The following is a 20577-nucleotide window of genomic DNA, read 5'->3' as shown; positions in this document are numbered from 1 at the left end:
AGAGCCTACATTGTCACCACCTCCAATCAATACACAAGTTAGGCATCTAGTAGATGCTCCAACTCTTGAGCACACACATACAAAAATCATTTGATGAATCCACTTCTTTAGATACATGAAGGGATCCAAGATAGTGATGGAAGAAACAATTAGATGAAGTTGAGAAAATAACCACAACAAGTGCTAGACATCCCTTTCTTGAAGGAACCAAAGGTAATCATTATTCTACGGGAGAAGGAGATTTGAGAATTGGAGAGAAGAGAGCCACTAGAAGCATTAGGAAGCAATGGATTGAGTGAAACATACAACACATTGACTTGTGGTAGTAGGAGGAGGAAAGCTAGAAAAACAAAACATTGAAAGTGCCTAGAAGGTGTGAGGATTTGAGGTGCAATTAGCACAACAATCCCATTCTTGAAGCAAGCAATGAATCTTGTATGGAATTTTCTGGAGCCATCTCCATAAAAAGATGAAACCCCATTTATCTACCCTATCCACAAAGGAACAAATTTGATTTCAACCTTGGCATCCATGGGAGGTACAACTTTTCTCTCACCTTCAATATCAATGCCACAAATTCTAAAAACATGAAGTTCCAAGAGTGGGGCTTAGTCCCTTCCTTCCACAAGTTTTTGGATACATTTTAGAAATGTCTTGCCCTATGTTTGTGAATGGATATAACCATCTTAAATTGATGGTGGTTCTGCTAGACTAAAAGAGAGATGTTGAAGAAGAGAGAGTGCATTCCCTATTTTCTAACATCAATGCCGGAATCGATAGGTACACCATGACCACACTCATTATCTTGGCAACCATGCAATCAACTTTTTGCATCAACCTCTCTTGGAAGATATAAATCAAAGATGCTTTACCAGCTGTGACCATCCTTACTTGCCATCTACTCCAATGGTACTCCATGTTTATCAAAGGATACCTCATGAGCAAGGCCTATCTCAAATGTTCCCTAAGGCATTTACTTCCATCATCTTAAGACAAGAGAAAAGAAAAGGATTGGTACTGACTTCACCCAAAAAAAAACCGGCACATATAGAAATGCCTATGGGTCCTCAACTTGGAGGTTTTTAGTGATTGAGGTCACTTAGTTCCATCCTCAATCCCCTAGCCCTTTCTCCCATGATCCATTCAAGGTCATCAATGGCAAGAAATCCCAAGAAATTAGCAAACATATTACCCTGAACACCACATCATAGCACTAATAACTTTCCATTGGTTGGGTCCTCAAGTGTGGGATTAGCATAGGGAGCCTTAGGTTCTCGATCACAAATCCATCTCCCAAATGCATGTCTCACCTGCTCACTCTTCATGCCCCATATGCATTATTTTCTTGTAGGTACCTTGAAGCAATGAGAAGAACCAACAAAAAGTATCCTTCCTTTTCCATCCTATGACCTTCCATTCCATGCAAGTTACAAGCACATTTACAAGTGCCATAAGACTTGCACTCAAATTATAAGGGGGTAATGTTGATTGCTTACAAGTTCAGAGCAAAAGCAGATAGAAAATGGCCAAGAAACATGAAAATTTGGTAAAAAGAGGAAAGCGGATCAAAGATAGGCATCAATAAAACTCAAGAAAATTAAAAATTTAAAGGGCAAATGAAAGATGAAATGAAGGCCATAGAAGACTGAGACATAGTAGAAAACTCAAAATTATGCTAACATTGTAATCTTAAGCGGCTTAAAGAGAAAAAATATAATTTTCTTGAGCATTGGGCTTGATCCCATGTATAAATTAATGCACAATCAATGGCATGCAAGTAGCAAGTTTGGATTTTGAAAATCTAATAGTCTTATGGGCTATAAGAACTATGGGCAATAGTAGGCACCCTTGAGGATTAGGCCCTACAAATTTTTAGAATTCACAGGTCATATATATGGTGGAAAAAACTCAATTGGAATTTATTTCTAAGATTGTAAATTAGAAGCTTATCTCTTTTCTTCTCTTTTGTGTTGACTCTATCTTCGAGTCCTCTTTGTTGCATGAAAGCTTGGTATGTAAACCTAGCTCTATGTTTTGAGTAGGTTTGTGAGCTTTGATCTTTTACTTCTTGTTAGAAACCTCTCTACCCTTCTTCTCTCCTTCTTTTATTCTATTGGATTGAGAGGTGGAGAGATAGAGAGTTTGTGATAGGAGCTTGAGGGCTTGAGTAGACGAGAGAGAGAGAGAGAGAGAGAGAGAGAGAGAGAGAGAGAGAGAGAGAGAGAGAGAGAGAGAGAGAGAGAGAGAGAGAGAGAGAGAGAGAGAGAGAGAGAGAGAGAGAGAGAGAGAGAGAGAGAGAGAGAGAGAGAGAGAGAGAGAGAGAGAGAGAGAGAGCACATCTTGCTAGGCTTGGAGGAACAAGAGAGGAGCTCCTACCTTAAAAAGCTAATGTGATCATTGGAGCTTGGAAACTCTTCAACGGACTCCTAGACTACAATAGTTGGTGCGTTTTCTCATTTTGACTATTTTTTAAATCAATTATGCTTGCTTGGCAGGATACATACTTTGTCTAATACTAGAAACGTGGATAGGAGTAGACTCATGGGTTCACACTATATATATGCTCTATATCACATTGTCAAGAGTTTTTGTGATAGCTCAATCTAGCCCAAAACAGTTGGAAACTACATTTGGGTAAAGTGAAGCTAGCACAAGCGAGAGTGCAAATAATGTTTAAGAGAATCATTATTTCGGAAGCTAACTACTTGCATTTGCATGGCCTGAGCAGCTCAAATGGTCTTGAGATTTATTTTGGAACGTGGTGACACTACACAGACCATATTGAATGTTGGATATTTTGAATGGTCCTGCAATGAAGATGAACTGGATGTTACAAAATTTATCCAACATAAGGAAGAAGAAAATGTTCAAAAAAACACTTTGATAATATATGCTAATTAGCTCTTAAATGAGTGAGGTAAAACATGTATGTTTGGAATGAAGGGTTAGAACCTTAGAGAGTACTAGGGCTATTTTTAAAGCAACAAACGCCTTAAAGGATACAAAAGCATCATTTTAAAAGGAAAAGATTTAAAAGATTTTGATATTTAAAACACAGACTGCATTTGATAGGAGGATATAATAGCATGTAGGTGATTGTGATAAGGGAGGCAACAGGTCAATTGGAGCTTGACAGCAACACTCATAGGAAGTTGGGGGAGGGAATGAGAGAAACCACCTATGTGAGATCATGGAGAAGCTAGTCATTATTAGGTATTGCTATCAATAGTAAACTATCACCATTGTCTATAATGGCATTGAAGCAATTGGTTGTTGATTCATCAAATCATGTGGGCTTGGAGCATCATGATCTTAGGGGGGTCTTATTATTACGAGCTTCATCAAATCATTTCTCAACATGTATGGGGGCAACTGGATGGAGCTAGGACGTGTCTTCCATACTAATGAAGAAGCATCATTATTATCATGAATAAGCATCGATGTCACTCGGGACCACTTCATCTTTGTTAGGCACTCAATATTGTCAGGAGAAGCTAGTCATGCTCTGATTGGGTGGACCTAGCAAGCAGTCAAGTTTTTGTAACTATTCATAAAGCTTGGGTGGGGTCCTTGATCAAGACGAACTTGAAGTATATGTGCTAGAGTTACCAGCTTCCAATAGTGGAGAGCACATCCTCTAAGAGCATACATAGTGGAAATGGATTTAGAGTTGATGTATAGGCTAGAGGAAAGTTCTATGAATGACAAGTTTTTAGCAACACTAGTTAAGAGAAGGTCCGCACATGCAAGTGTGAAGAGCAAAGGAAGGATTCAACATAGACTATAGAAGGAGTTTGATATTTATGGTTGTGAAGTTGAGCACCATACATATCAATAGTGGACAAGCAATTATCAAAAATCATGACAAAGATAGGAGATAAATAAAAGTGTAGCTTCTAATGGTGGCAATAGCTTCACTCTGATGGAGTCAACACTATTGAAGCTATATATAGCTCACACTATCTAGATTAGGTCTCACCTATATACACGTAGATTTTGATCAATATGTTATAGTCTTTGGGAGTGTACATGGTGTGTCTCTTCTTTCTCTCTCATGTATTTATATATCTTCTCTCTATATATCTCAAAATGGTATCAAAGCTATCATGATTGACTATATCCAATTCCTTGAAGAAGATAATCAAGAAGTATACCTATGTAGTATCTCTTCACTTTTCTAATACCCAACTATTTTCCACAGCAATTAATAGTCTAGAACATTTGGATATTGTAATGAAAGCACTCTTATATGCTTAAGATTGTATGGTTGATGAATATTGATGAGAGATGTGGAGTGAAGTGTGCCACATAGGGCACACATGAAAAGTGTGAGTTGTATTGTGTCACATGGATTGAGGGATCATCGATGGAGCATGTCCTTCTTTATATATGTAACCACTTTATGCAATGAAAGATAAGTTAGAGAACATTTGTTGAGTATGTATATTGTGTGTCTTTCCTCTGTAGCCATGGAGTTCCTTATGTATTACACTCCACCATAATTATGTGTTAATGATTTTTTACACACCATGATCAACCCCACATTAGGATTTTTGACAAGATCATCATCATCAAGATTGTGTCAACCCACCTTCAATCATTTTGTACACACTATGATCAACCCCACATTGGCATTCTTGACAGAATCATCATCATCAAGCTTGCATCAATTGCTGCCAAAGCATCTACAATACTCCTCACCTTCAAAGCATACTCATTGACAAACATTTTCCGTTTCTTCAAAGTATTCAACTCTTGCTTGAGTTGAATGTTTCGTGTCTTTGTATCTTTGTATTTACTAAAAACATATTCTCACAGATTGTCCGAGATTCATGTGAATTTTTTGCATTCCTAATATGTCCCAACATAGTATTATCAATTACTACAAATAGCCAATACATCACATTTTTGCCCTTTGCATTCCATTATTTCCACGCCTTTAATTCATCTTCAATCGTATGGTTACTCAGCTCTAAAAGAAATGGTGAATAGGTCCAAAAATTTTACTCAAGTTTAGAAAGGGGACATGGGCAGATCCTCTTTAAGAGGCCGTGGTGTGGGACATGCTAGTGATAACTAGCAAAACAGGCTAAATCAACAATTCGGTGAAATGCAAGTTTCAAGAGGCTATGGAAACTTTAGAGGCACAAGAAGCTTTAGAGGAAGAGGTGGATGGTAGAACAAAGGTTCTAGAAATTTTGGTATTGTTTATCATTATTGTGGCAAAACTGTGAGATTTGATGTGTGAACTGAGTAGTGTATATTCTTAAAATAAGGCATTTTCACTGTTTTTTTGGGTATTTGAGGTCGTTTTGGGCCTCATTTTAGACGCACAAGGTTGGGACATTAGTTTTGGATTATTGTGAGATTTGATGTGTGAGTAGATGGCTATATATTTTATAGGTAAGCACTGCCTTTTTGGGAATTTGAGGCCATTTCAGGACTCTTTCTAGACACACAAGATTGCAAACAACACTTTTGGGGCATACTGCAATTTCGACTATGGTGGCCAAAAGTGAGTGCACAGGTTACAGATTTCAAATCTATAAGTTTTGAGGTGTTTTCCAAGAAGGAAACATAAGTTTTATCTACAAACAAGTTGTAGATTACATGGACTATTGAGCCCTCAATAAAAAAGGTTGCCTAGTACATTATTGTGCACTTGTTGCGAAAGTTTACAAAAGACATGCTTGCTATTTTGTATCATTTGTGTGGTAATTGTAGAGAACAATGGAAACCCCATCATTGAGAATTTGGACAAAAACAACTACCCATCATGGAAGTTATGTGTGACAAACTTCCTTATTGGAAAAGGCCTTTATGCATTTGTTTCAAGTAAAGAAAAAGGAGCTTGTTGTAGGTGTCAAGAGGAAAGAGCTAGAAGGGAAGAAGAATGACAAGTTAGTGGGCCAAAAGGTAACCAAGGGAAGGTCCAAGAAAGCACATCAAAATAGGATTGCCAAGGAGAGAAAGATTGCATAGAAAGAAGCTAAGACAAAGGAAGATGGCAAAAAGAAGTCTGTAGAGATATTGAGACTCCCAAGGAGAAGAAAGGACAAGAGGCCATTTCACTGACTTGAATAAGAAGAAAATGTGCAAAGTTAAGCATGAAGAAGAAGTAGAAGAGAAGTCAAAGTTTGTGGTAGAAGAATGAAGAAGAAGCTAATAATGTCGATGAAATGAAGGAGTTTCCATGTGGCAACTTTATCCTTTTTGGATTTTTGGCATATCTAAAGCCCCATTAAAATACCAAAGCAAAAGTAAAGTTATACATTCTAAATATGTTTGTGTGAGACAATGTGAAAAAGACATTCACATTTGTATTGTTTATAATGATAGCCAAACTTAAGAGTTGAAAATGAGAAATTATATTTCATCCATGGTATGAGGGTACTCTGCCCCACTTAGAGGGTCAAATTTAATGTATTTGTATGCATGTGTATCTCAAAAACAATTGTTTGAGATAAGGTTGCACAAGAATTAACTTGTGATGGATTCTCTACCCAAGATTGAGATCTCAAAAGGACTTTGTAAGTGGGGGTGGCTTGTGAGAGCATGCACATTTGGATGCATGAGCAAGTTTGTCATCCCTTTCTCAAACACTGCGACAATTCAAAAAGGATGGGGTAGGTTCACTTGAGAAAGTGGTGCTCAAATGAACATTATACACACACAAAGACATGCATATGGTGGACTAGATGTGTCTAGTCAAGTAAACACTCCAATATAGCATTGAGGGGGAATGTTGGGTGGTAGCAATTGCAATTATGCAATGCTACATTGGATGAGTGAAAAGGTAAATTAAACACCTTGCTTAAGTGGGGGTGTTGACATTGTAAGCTTTGGTGTTTATGGGTCTGTATATGTGAAAGCACTCTTATGTGCTTAAGATTATATGCTGCATGAATATGGATGAGAGATGTGGAGTGAAGTGTGACATATAGGACACACATGAAAAGTGTGAGTTATATGCTATCACATGGACACACATATGGAAAGTGCGAGGGATCATTGATGGAGCATGTCCTCCTTTATATATGTAATCAATTTATGCAATGAAAGATAAGGTAGAGAATATTTGTTGAGTGTGCATATTGTGTGCCTTCCCCCTATAGCCATGGAGTTCCTTGTCTATTACAATCCACCATAATTATGTGTCAATCATTTTATACACACCATGATTAACCCCACGTTTGTATTCTTGACAAAACCTGACCCACCCAATCCTCCATGGATGTGGTATGAAGAAATGGTGGTCTTCTTGGACTCAAGACAAGTCCCAGATCACATTTTGATGGACCACCGCAAGCAACTAGCTCTTCAAAGCCGACATCTTGAGTCAGTGTGATATCTTAACTTTCATTTAAAATCTTCTCGACTTCTCACAAAATGGACTTGAAGAACTCTAAAATCATTAAATCAAGAGGATCTCAAGCAAAAAAAAAGGAGGATCATAACCCGATATATTTTTTGGATTGACAGGGATTGTAGCCACCATTATGGAAGTTACCATATTAACGAGAGTTATGAGATATATTAGTCATTAGTGTCAGAGTTATGAGACATATTAGTCATTAGTGTCAGAGTCTATAGTATAGATGGTCCAAAAATACTAGAATTTTCCATACAACTAGTATATTTTTTATATTTAGGATATTATTTATTGTAAGTATCCTAAAAAGCTATGGAAACTTCTAGAATAGGATGTCATGTAAAAAAAGCAAGTGGATTTTTCCAATCAGTTTTGGAGATTTAATAAAAAAGGAAGGACTGGTGAAATCGCGGGTATCGTGATTGCAATTTACAGGCATCAAATAACACTCCGAAGGGGGAGAAGAAGGAGTGATCTAGAATATTTCTAACCAATTGTCTTGGGATGTCTTGGGGTTTTACCCCCTTTTTGAGCCAACATAACCATCAGATTTGGGATTTGAGCATCAGATTGCATCTTGGAAGCTTCAGATTGTTGATATTGCCAAGATCCCCTCCATAAAGAGCTCTTCTTCTTAGCCACAACCCTTTTTCTCTAGTTTAGCTATACATAAGAGACATGGGGAGAAATTGACAGAGTCCGAGCAAGAGGGGAGAGGCCCTTCTCAAGAGTGTAGAGCAAGAGGGAGAAAAAGAGAGGAAGGTAGAAGGATACCCCTCCCCTCCCGAGAGGTTGCAAGAGAGAGCTAGAGAGGGGGAGAACTAGAAAGAGAGAGAGAGAGGGAAGAAGATACCGAGAGGCTATGAGAGAGGGAATTGGAGAGGGGGTTACAGAGGAAATGAATTAACTTAACCTCCTCCTGTCTCGGTCTTCAACTTGATAAGCTACTCTCATACTCTTCCATCTCGAATACACTCCACCTTCTCTATCTCTCAAACCCGCTCACGAAGAATGGCTCCAAAGCAACGAGGTGGAAAGACCATGAAATTCACCATAACCAGTCAGAGAATGGGTATTTTCAGAGATACATGAGTGCTTGAGGTTGTCGGAATTTCCACTACCAATGCAAATGCAAGCGCAAACAAATACGAAATTCCCAATGACGTCATGCTAAAATAGGTTGTTCACAACTCAAAAAAAGGGTATTATTTTCATATCACCACATAAAATAATAAGGATTTTCTTTAAAATTATGTACATAAAATGTTAGCTTTTTTATTTACACTTACACGAAATGTCAATTTCATCTAGAAAGCATATTAATACATGCACAAATGGTCAACTAATATTTATGATTTGTAGATAGATTAATCAGGATTATAATTCATAGAATCATGATGGAAATAGTTGCACAAAGTTATTGCACAAAATGAGTAAAGGATGTTATGCGCACTCGAGATTAGTAAAATCACTCGATATATTTATTGCCAAAGGAAACAATGGTTAGGAGTTGATTGATGCTTAAAAAGTGAAAGTCTATTTATAAAATCTTGTAAATCATCTCATTAAATTATTGTCGCAATATTTTTCTAAGTACCAACTAAAGGAAATTCACTTATATTCAATAAGTTAGCCCTAAACGGGAAATTTGTGTCTTTCTTAACAACATTGAAAGATTTGTACTCAACACTTGTTTATGGGAAGAAGAATCCTTGTTAAAATATAAGGTTACCTTGGGTTAAGGATCTACCTTGGCTATGTCTCTTTGAAAGGATTGTTTGTGTTTGCTAGAATCTAGATTTCTAACCAAAAACTTTGACAAATAGTATAAAAGGAAAGGTTTCACTAGGCTACCCCCAAGCTAGCTATGATATCCTACTCCAATGGGGTCATGATTATCGCTTTGGGAGGCTTAGATCGGCCCTGTAGCTTAAAGGTCTATCTGTAGGAATAGTCTTGAGTAGTAGAAAATGTGGATGCAAAGGAAGCTCTAGCCATAAATTCTGTGATGGGACCTAAAATGTATCGGCACTGGCTATGGCACTAGCCAGACCTCATGCACACAACACACAACCCCACCACACGACCTTGCGGTCCAGGAGCGTCTAAGAGTCACTCTACACTAAATGTTAATGTCGATTCTATGCTTGTATTGGGTCATAGTCCAACGTCTACCATCCCTTCTCCTCAAAGGGAGATCCCATAACATATAGGCATAATACCTCATAGCACAAACATAGGGAAGCACCCTCCTACACCCCAGAGATAGGCCTCGAGATGCGTTGCTTCAATATAAGGTGCACATGATACACACTTCACTCTTTCATTTTGAATGTATTCCAAGAGATACCATGTATCCTTACTAAACAATTCATAAAAACAATCCACTAGCCTATAGCTTAGGTTGTCTCACAAACTCAGGCGTAGGTCATCATAACAAAAAACATGTGCTATGCATCCAGTTCTTCATATTATGATACCATGGTTGATATGCACATGCAAAAGTAGATGATCCTAATATTATTTAACATAATTTTCAATCAGAAATGTGTCATGCACAACCAGGCTTTCCAATGCTCATTTACTAACTCATTGCGGCGATGTAAGAATAGCATTGAGACAACACTCATGCTCTTAATTAAAATAGTACAAACCCTATATCATGATATGCATCAACAAGATCAACAATAAAGAGCACCTAAATCGTATCATTCAAACACCCCACCCCCTACTTTTAGGTAGTGCTTCCGTTGCATAGGTGTAGGGGTTCATTTTGTCATGTTTTGATGTATGAAAATTGATAAATCACAAAATTTAACAAAGAGATAGAGAAAATTGAGGCTAAACCTTATGATCGGCCACTACCATACATTCACAAACACTCATTATATTTTTTCTTCTTTTTTTGAAGTGTATTTCTATTTTTATCTTATTTTTAGCATTTATTTGATAATAATTAATATTTTTTATTTTTCTTATACCAATCATTCAACATACTAAGATTCAATTTTATTTTCCATTTTTTCCCATAGGTACACATTCACCCGCCTGAAACAACAAAACCATTATTTTACCCTTAAAAACCGCATTTCGGGTTTTGCAAGATTTAAATAACGCATGTAAATCATTATGAAATCAGAATTTTTTTATAGATAGCAATTAAAAATGATGCAATTAGCACTCAAACAAATTTTCATCGCATGAGAACATCATTTTCATCATAAAATATTAAAAAACTTTCATTTTCTTCATAAAAAATAGTTATACCCTGTTTCTACAAAACACGAGACGCATTGAATGACTGCATGACCAGTGGACGAAGCCTCCATTGCTCTCAATTCCATGCTGCACATCAAGATTCAGCATCTCCATTAATCTCCATCATCATTTGCTTCAATCTTCTTCTTGATTTTTCATTCAAGGTAATGCGCATGAACAACCCATAGAGGGAAGAGAGAGGGAGGAGAGAGAAAGACTGATTTCTGTTCTTAGCACAACTGGGCAGCCATTGGACAAGCACCCCTTATCTATCCCCTATTTATGGGACCTTACCTTATAAGATGTACCTTCCTTCCCTTAAATAACCTCCCCTCCCTTACACTCACATGGTACCATACGGTAAACCCTAGTGGACCCCTCAGGATTTAAGATCATCTGGGAATCCCCTTTTACTAACAACCACTAAATACCACCTTTCTTGGCAATATTCAGTCACATAATCAAGGCTTTATATTTCGCCATGTTGTTAATCAATCCTACCCCGAGATAAGCAGCTAATTTCATTGTAACTCTACGTTGGGGATCGTAAATAACTACTCCAATGCTCCCTTTTTCATTAGGGCCCTTGGATGCTCCATCAAAGTATTACATGTACATCCACAATGGGTTTACATAGTCAACCATCAAGAACTCCCCTATTTGTAATTATGATAGTCAAAATTCAACATATTCAGAGATGCACTAACGGCTCCATCCCACCTTCTTCATTAAACTCAACATGGATGCTTGGCAAAATTTGTAAGCAGTGATGGTAGAAAACTTTGATCTCCCACACTAAGGTACCATCTTCTTGCTCAATCACTTTGTATCCTTTGCTCCACTAGCTTCCCTTGATGATATCTATGCTCTAGATATGGGTGCTCCAAATAAGGAATTAACCACCCCATCAACAAATTTAAGCTCTCCTGCAAGTCTCAAATCATCCCCAGCATGGACCTGTAATGCATTTAGCACATTAGCATACTCAAAAATAATAAGGTTTAACCTTATTAACATTAACCTTATTTTTAAATTCCACTCCCTGTAGATTAGTCAGTAAATCCATGGAATTACTTTTACCTATCCTAACTACCTTGTAAGGGCCATCCCATCTAGGTTCTACCTTCCCTAAAAATAGCTTCTTATGTGCATCATAATATAGAACTTATTGCCCCTTCTTAAAGGTATATTTCTTCACTTTTAGATCATGCAGCCGCTTCATCCAATGCTTAGCTATCTCTTGGTGCAACAAACTCTGTAATTTAAGCTCATCCAAGTGGACTATAGTCATAAACCACTCAAATAGAGCATCTTCATCGCCCAAAGAATGATTAATTGCAAATCTTATGGTCGACAACTCAATTTCTAAGGGCAAGACACACTCCTCCCCATAAAATAACTTAAACAGGGTGTGGACAGTGGCTCATTTAAACATCGTGTTATATGCCCACACCACTAGATATAATTTTGTATCCCAATCCCGTTTCTTTTCAGAGACTATCTTGGACAGCATACCCACAAGCTGCTTATTGGTGCTTTCAACTCTTCCATTTTCTTGTGGATTATAGGGGGTCGTCTTGTTATGCTTGATTTTCCAAGATTTAGTCATAATCACCTTGTTTAGGAAGTGAGTTCCACGATCTAATACTATTTCCTTTGGCAGACCGAAACAACAGATGATTTGCTAAAGTAGGAAGTTTGCAGTCTCTTTTGCATTGTCATGCCTCGTTGCTCATGCTTCTGACCACTTTGTAAAGTAATTAGTGGCTACTATAATATATCTCTTTTGAGTAGTGGACGATGGGGTAATAGGACCCACAAAGTTGATGCACCACTTCTCAAATGGAAGAGTAGCCATAATCGGAGTAAGGGGGTGCTTCCTATTCTCTCTACTATCATATCTTTGGCATGTATCGCATCTCTTAACATACTCAAATGAATCCTGGAAGATGGATGGCCACCAATATCCAGCTCTTAAAGCCTTCTGTGCCATCAACCGCCCACAGCAAAGTGTCCCCCCACAAGCAGAGTTATGTCACTCTTCCAAAATAAATGGAATCTCCTCAGGCATCACACATCGGTGATAGATATCATCAACACCTTACCGATATGGTGTTCCTGCGCGATCAAGGAAAATTTCAATGCCTGCTATTTAATTTTTCTCTTCTTGGATTTTGATAGAGTAGCTCCATTCTCTCTTGTAGATAGATAGTGCATTATAGCAGCATATCAAGACGGAATAGATGCGGTATCAATCTTAAACAATGTTTCCATATCACTTCCTTCAGCCAAGACCTCTTTTGGCTCTCTAAGATCTACAAGAAATTCTACAATGCCTTGTAGCTTTGGTGGCTTGCACTTGATCTCATAATCAAACTCCTACAAAGTGATTAACCACTTTGCTAAATGATCAGTCGATTGTAATTTGTTCAGCTACAATCGAAGCCCTTCCACCTTCATATAAAATAACACCTTCTCATAGAGAGTGTAATGCCTGAACTTTTTGGTCCCAAATACCATCGCAAGGCACAACTTCTCCATATAGATGTAGTTAATTTCCGATATGCCCAACTTTCAACTAGCAAAGGCTATCAATACAATATTAGTGAGTTTGGGAATCTCCCAATTCCCATTTTTTGAATACTAAAAAGGTGGCATCTGGATAACATGCCTATAAGTTTCTCAAAACCATATGATGTGACCTATCATTGGAAAGCGGTTGAAAAATGGAAACTATTGAGCTATAGAGCGCTCGATTTGGAGTTATAGTGTTCAAGTTATGACAAATCCAAAGATTTGACCACGTGTCCCAAACTTATGGAAAATTCCCATATTCCCCAATATGGTTTTTATCAGATGGTGCCACTTTTTCTCCCAGATTTGGGATAAGCAGGAGATGATACTATACATGGTGGCTACTAAAAATATATAAAATACTTATCCCCTTTTAGGTGCTTTTAAAATAGGTGCTTTGGCAAGCTCTTACTTCACATCGTCAAAAGATACTTTGCAAGCATCACTCCATGTGAAATGACAATTAAAGAACAATAGGTTTGTTAGTGGCAATGTTCTTTCTACTAGGGCATTGATAAACCTTCGATAATACCCTATTCATGACAGAAAGCTATGCACATCCTTTGGAGTACGCAACAGACTCATGGCGACTATGACCTTGATCTTTTCAAGGTCAGTCGCAATCCCTACTGAACTAACCACATGACCTAACAATAGCCCATAAGGCACTCCGAAGATACACTTCCATGGGTTGAGAAATGAAAAATTGGCTACAATGCTTAAAACACTTCTGCAAAATGATCAACTATCTATCACTTATGGTGGCTTCCCCCAGGTCATCAATGAATACTTTCAACTCCTCTAGGGAGATATCACCAAAGGTCTTATCGGCTGTTCTTTTCCATGAACCACGTGCATTACATAAACCAATTTTCATCACATGATATGTAAAGGTACCGAAGACAGTAATAAATGTCGTTTTCAACTTGTTTTGCTCAGCAATTGCCATTTGGTTATACCTTGCAAAGCAATCCATGAACGAATATATTTTCCTACCCGTTAATTAATCCAAATTTTGGTCAATAAATGGCAATGGGTAGTAGTCTTTAATAGTCTACTTATTCAGCTCTCTAAAGTTTACGAAAAGTCCCATTTGATTATTTTTCTTCTTCCCGATCACAACTGGTGAACACCATTTAGTATGTGGAACATGGAATATCAAACCCGCTTTTTGCAACTTTTGAAGCTCCTCAAATAGCCCGTCCCTTAATTCAAAAGGCATATGCCTTACTTTCTGACATACGGCTCGACTTCCTTCCTTTAGAGGAATGGTATGCACAGTCAGACTGGGGAGAATGCCCCTAAGTTTGTCATAGCTCCAAGCAAATATGTAACAAAACTCTCGAATTAAGGACACATAGTCCTCTCTTTCTTCAGAACTGAGCATGGAACCTAATTTGATTGGTTGTGAATCATTTGGCGTACCAAGGTCTAGCTCAATAACATCCGCATCTCTTATCCTATTTTGAGGCTCTTACAACTCATTCAATGTGATTTGATAAATGTTCTCTCTAGTGGACCCTTCTTTAGATCCATCACTCGATGATGTCTCACTACCAGATGGATCTTCTACTATTTCTAGTTCAATAGAGGATAAAGGAGCTCTCTCACTCTGAGGAGACTCAAGGTAAGCATCCAGTATTACATGATTGGCACCTCTATCTAGAGTCACTCGACCAGTGGGTATATCGACTTGACAGTCTATTCGTAAAATCCATGGCCTGCCTAGAAAAAATTGATAGCTAAGATGTCATGCAAACCTTATCACCCTAAAGTCCAGATAGCATTCCATGCTTACAATGGTAACATGGACTTTAGTGATGCAACATTCTGGTTGCCTTACACTGTCGTTAGCCATCCTAAGAAGTTTGGAGCCATCTTTTTGAATTTCTAGACTTAGCCTCTCCATCAAGTCTGAACTTATGATATTGACGGAGAACACCATATTGGGGAATATGGGAATTTCTTATAATTTTGGGACACGTGGTCAATGTCAAGATTGTGGGAGAGAAGGAAGGAGTCTAGCTTGAAGCTTTCTTGCTTGCACAATGGGGGAAGACACACAAGGGTGGAGGCTGAAAACAGTTTTTCTCTTCTTAGTTGTGTAAGCCAAAAGAACTCAAGTACAAAGAAATAGAAGAACCCTCTATATGGGTCTCAAATCAAACTCAACTAACTAAGGTGGCATACTAACTGAGCCACGAACTAGAGTAGATAAGGATAGCTATCATGTAGCTATTATTGAGGGGCGGTGTACCAACCGCATCTGCAACTGACAAGTCGGTGACATAAATACACAACGGTCACCCTGGCGTATCACGAGTGGAGCTCGATATCTCAACACTCCCCCTCAAGCTCAATCCCAATTCCTGCACACCAAGCAGGCTTGATGCTTCCTTTGGTTGTTTTGTGCAGATCTATTGTGGGATTCAACGGGTTGAGTCACCCTATCCCGTGGTCGCCAATGAGAACGAAATTTTGAGCTCAAGTTGTGCCTAAAATTTTTCAAAAAAATCCAGAATTTAGGGGAAAAATATTCAACATTGAAGGCAGCTGCTCGACCTAGGACGATTTTAAGCACCAAGTGAAATACGACTCTTAAAAGGTGCCCGAGTGACACTTGTTGATTTTTGATAAATTTTCAAACTGACGTGTGGGTTGTTAGGAGTTTCTCGCCAATGTGGGATATCAAGCTGGACGCCCAGGATTTTTCAGAGCTTGATTTGGAGCCCGGACGGGGAAATGGCCCCAACAAATGGGCAAGATTTGAAAAGGTGGACTTATTTTTTGCCAAATGGGTATGAGCTTTGGGAAAGTTGGAGCATTTTATGCCAAAATGAAACTTAGCACAAATCTTGGAGAGAGAATGCATGACAAAAAACGTGGGAAGATGGCGCCTGTTGACGCCCGAAAAATGTGCTCCATGGGTGGATGATCAATCTCCTGTCTACACACAACCCCCCCAAGTGATCATGCGGCTCGATTCCCTCATGTATGCTGATCATATCGCCGCCTCTCGCTCGTGAAATGATGGCCTGGATGAAGATTTCTGATTTTATTCTTTCTCTCTCCTCCCTCTCTCTCCCTTAAGGGGCTGTTCTTGTGTAGAAGAAGACAATGAAGAATGGTGGAGAAAAGCTTGTCCGGATGAGACCGGATTGCTTCCGGATGGATGAAGACTTGAAGAGTGCTGCTCTTGAAGATACTAAGCATTAAATTCATGTTGGAAATCAGTCCCGTAACGAAGACCAAGAAAACGACATCTAAAAATAAGCGGTAATGCTATTTTTAAAAAGAAAAATGATATTTCTATGTTATTTGCTTTATGAAACCTTATTCATATGGGATGAAAGTTTATTATGATATTTTTTTCTATGATTTCCAACTGTTTACAACCTGAAAATCAGAAAATATAAGGCTACATGGCCAAAATTAGTGTCAAAATACATGAAAAATACATGTTTTAAGAGTAAAATCGGGGTTTTTGCTATATAAATGAGAAATATGATATGTCACACCAACTAAATTTGAATTTTTACTATCAATGAACCTAAGGGCCACATCCCACAATCAAATTTCATTTTCAATCATTATTTCTTAAAGAAAAATAGGGAAAAATACCTAAAAATGGAAAAAAATGGGTTTAAAATTAGGAAAAAATAGAAAACGGATGGAGGGAAATTAGGGAAAATTATATCTATCTTTGTGCAATGTATAACGATGGCAAAGCACGACGTTGGCCTTGGTTTTTCCCCATTTCTATGTTTTGTGCGTATTTATCGTTCTTTAAAACGGGAGAAATGCATAGGAACCCGATCTAACCGATCAATGATGCAAAATGTTAAGAGTTGGATGAAGAGGGATTGAAACACTGAAATATAAAGAAAAGATTTGATTTATGCATGGCACTTGGCATATAGAAAACGGTTTGAATAAAGAGGATGGTAGCATGAGCATGTGGCTCGGTGCCTCCTTTCAACGCAGCACGTGCTAGTGAGATTCATGGAAAGAATGCTTTATGCACCATTCACGATGCTGATCTTCCTTTTGTCTGAGCACATAGTCATACACGATTTGCATTAAGCATAATAATTAAAAATGTATCAGAAAAACCTCCTAGATGCATGGCACTTGTTTTCCATAGGTTGTGACCAACGATGAGCGTGAGAGGATGTCCTAAGCTGTAGGTTAGTGGTTGGATCCTAAGGGGAAGTGTAGTGAGGAATGGCACATTCTGGAACGTAAAATATTGGTACCTTGAGAGGAGTATGTGTGGAAATGTTCTATATGTCTAGCAGCGCATCAAAGGGCCAATCCTTGCGATGTAGGAGAGTTGCAGTGGGGCCGCGATGTTTCTACCATGAGGTTGCCTCCATATGTGTGTGATTGTGGCATTGCCAATGTGTAAGGGTTCTCCCTCTGAGGAGTTTAAGGGAAAGGTTGGACTATAAACTATAAACGCACAGATTAAGCTTTAAGGCAGTTTGTCCTTTAGCATTAGATTGACGCTCCTGGTCTGCGAGGCCGTGATGGTGTTTGTGTGTCATGAGCATGAGGCCCAGTGCCGGCCCATTTTAGGTGCCATCACAATCCTCGCCTCTATATTATGAAAGACCATGGATGATTAGTGGAGGATATTGCTATATCGATGCAAGACGTCTAGCTTATCTTTAGAATAATCTGAAAATGGTAAAATAGATGGAAGATCTTAGAGTTGTCAAGATCTATCTATTTTGTGAAGCCAGTGTAAACTCAACCTTGTATACTAGGGGTACGAAGATCAAACTAAACTGGTATATCTATGAGGAAGTTACAAAGATCCTTCTAGCTAACAAAATAAAAGTTGTAGGTTGCTCTAGCCAACATAGCTATGAAAAAGATGGATTTCCAGATCTCTCTCAAAAATATAGATCACTAGATATCTACTCTCTGAATCCAAGTTACTCCATAAAGGATCTACTAGAGTGTCGTGCTTAGATTGTAGCAGGGAATCCTTTTCTAAAAAAATAATATGAATCTATGAACTATTTGAATAATGTATTTCTTCCCATTTGATTACCTTGTACATCTGTTGCAATAAAGATTGATTGATATTTTATCAATTAGAGAAATAATAAAACCTTGTTTTCCCTTGGAATATTTGAAATTGCAGTTTAACTTTAGTAATTAAAAAATATTTTTAATTGAATTTGTTTCAATAAACTAAGAAAAAAATAATTTGAGTATCAAAATCTAATATTAATGCTATATAAATTTTGTAAAATTTAACTTGCAAATTATTAAAAATTTCCTAGAATCTCGCATCCACAATAATTCCCAATGAAGCACAAGAGAAAATGAATCTTTTGAAGTAAGTCAAACCTTCAAAATTTGACGAGAAAGGTGAGAATGTGGAAGTCGATGTAGAAATTTGGATCAAATCCATGGAAGATTATTTTACTACTGCTAGAAATGTCCCAACCAACCAAGCCATGATAGCTAAACTAAATTTAATTGGCAAAACTCGACTCTGGTGGAAGTAGTAGTGGCAAGATCAAGGTGTCCTTGAAAATACCATTACTTGGGATTTGCTGAAAGAAGCTCTGAGAGGAAGACATTTACTTCCAGTTTATTGTACGCAGAAGATGAATGAGTTCTTTAATTTGAAGCAAATGGGACTTACCCTAGAAGCGTATTACTCCAAGTTTATTTCACTTCTTAAATATACACCCTCCATGGATGTTGCTCAACAAGTGTCTAAGTTCTAAAATGGGCTAAATTCTCATCTGAACACTTGTTTGGAATCAATGCACTGAATAGACCCCCAAGATACTTTGATTCGAGTTGCTCCTATTGTATCAGAAGTAGAATCAAAGCTAAAAATAATAAGTTCTAGAGCTACAATAACCAGAACAAAGGAGAATTCAAAGGTCAAGCAAGAAGAACCTAAGGCCAATTTTACCAAGGTCAGAAGAAAAAGGAAAAATCCAATGCAGTTGGAAATTTTGTTTCTACCCAGGGAAATAGGAATATTCTTAGGTGCTTTCACTATAATGATCCAAGACATTTCAAGAGAGATTTCCAAAGCTTTGTGAAAACCATCACCAAGGCCAATTTCAAGGTCAAGGCAGAGCTCCCCAAGGCCGTGGTCAAGTAGCTATGGCAAGAGAAAGAACATCAAATATTACCCTTAAATAGATTAATAAGGAGGAAGACCCGACTATGGAAGAAGATATTGAAAAATAAACTATTCATGCTGCATTCTACAAGAAGGGTCCAAATCGTCAATATTCGATAATATATACATCAACTAGTCACCAAGGTTAATCATTTAAAATATTGATTGACTGTGGAAGTACACACTCATTTATTTCTCCCAAGTGTGCTAAGAAGTTAGGAATAGATATAGTAAATGCATCAAAAGTGCTTGTGGAATTAGCAAATGGAAAGAAAGTACTTTCTACACAACAAACTGCTAAGGTAGAGTTTAACCTAGGAGGGACCCTTTCTAGTACAAGATTGAGAGTAATGAACTCAGGAGCTTATGGATGTTTACTAGAAATGGTTTGGCTGATTCCCAATGATGCTCATATCCATTGTGGAAAAGGTCAAGTCACATTTCAAGATTTGAACTATTAAATAGCAACTACACAAGGTGAAACACAGTAACCTAAAGTTCAATTAGCAAAAGCTTCTCAAATTATGAAAGGACTGAAAAAAGGATTACATGTTTACTTGATCAAGCTTAACAAGGTAAATCAAGATGGTCAGACAAAAGAAGAACCATACTGGCTAAAAGAATACACCGATGTATTTCTTGAAGAGCTAACTGAGTTACCTCCAGAAAGAGAAGTCGATCATGAGATCAAACTTGTTCCAGGAGCCACTCTAGTGGTAAAAAGACCTTACAAAATGTCTATTCCTGAAGCCATTGAACTAAAAGAGCAACTCAAACAACAAATAGAACAAGGGTATATTTGGCCAAGTAGTTCACCATAGGGAGTCCCAGTATTATTCCAAAAAAAGAAAGATGGAACTCTCTCTCTCTTTGTATCGACTACTGAGGGCTAAACTAGATAACAATGAGTAATAAGTACCCGATTTTGAGGATAGACGAGCTTCTTGATTGCCTACAAGGAGCAAGGATATTCTATAAGATCAATATTTGGTCAGGATATTATCCGATTAGAATCAAGGATGAAGATATTTCTAAAACCACCTTCAACAGAAGATATGGTCATTTTGAATTCATAGTGATGTCATTTGGGTTGACAAATCTCCTAGCTACCTTCAACAGGTTAATGTAAGACATTTTTAGGCCTTATCTAGATGATTTTGTTCTTATATTCTTTGATGACGTCCTTACTTATTCTAAGGAGGAGAAAGAACATGAA

The sequence above is a fragment of the Lygodium microphyllum genome, chromosome 9 (assembly GCF_053477565.2).
Source record: "Lygodium microphyllum isolate KBCC chromosome 9, Lygodium_microphyllum_v1.1.10, whole genome shotgun sequence".
Taxonomy (NCBI): domain Eukaryota; kingdom Viridiplantae; phylum Streptophyta; class Polypodiopsida; order Schizaeales; family Lygodiaceae; genus Lygodium; species Lygodium microphyllum.
Note: the sequence above shows the minus strand (reverse complement) of the source record.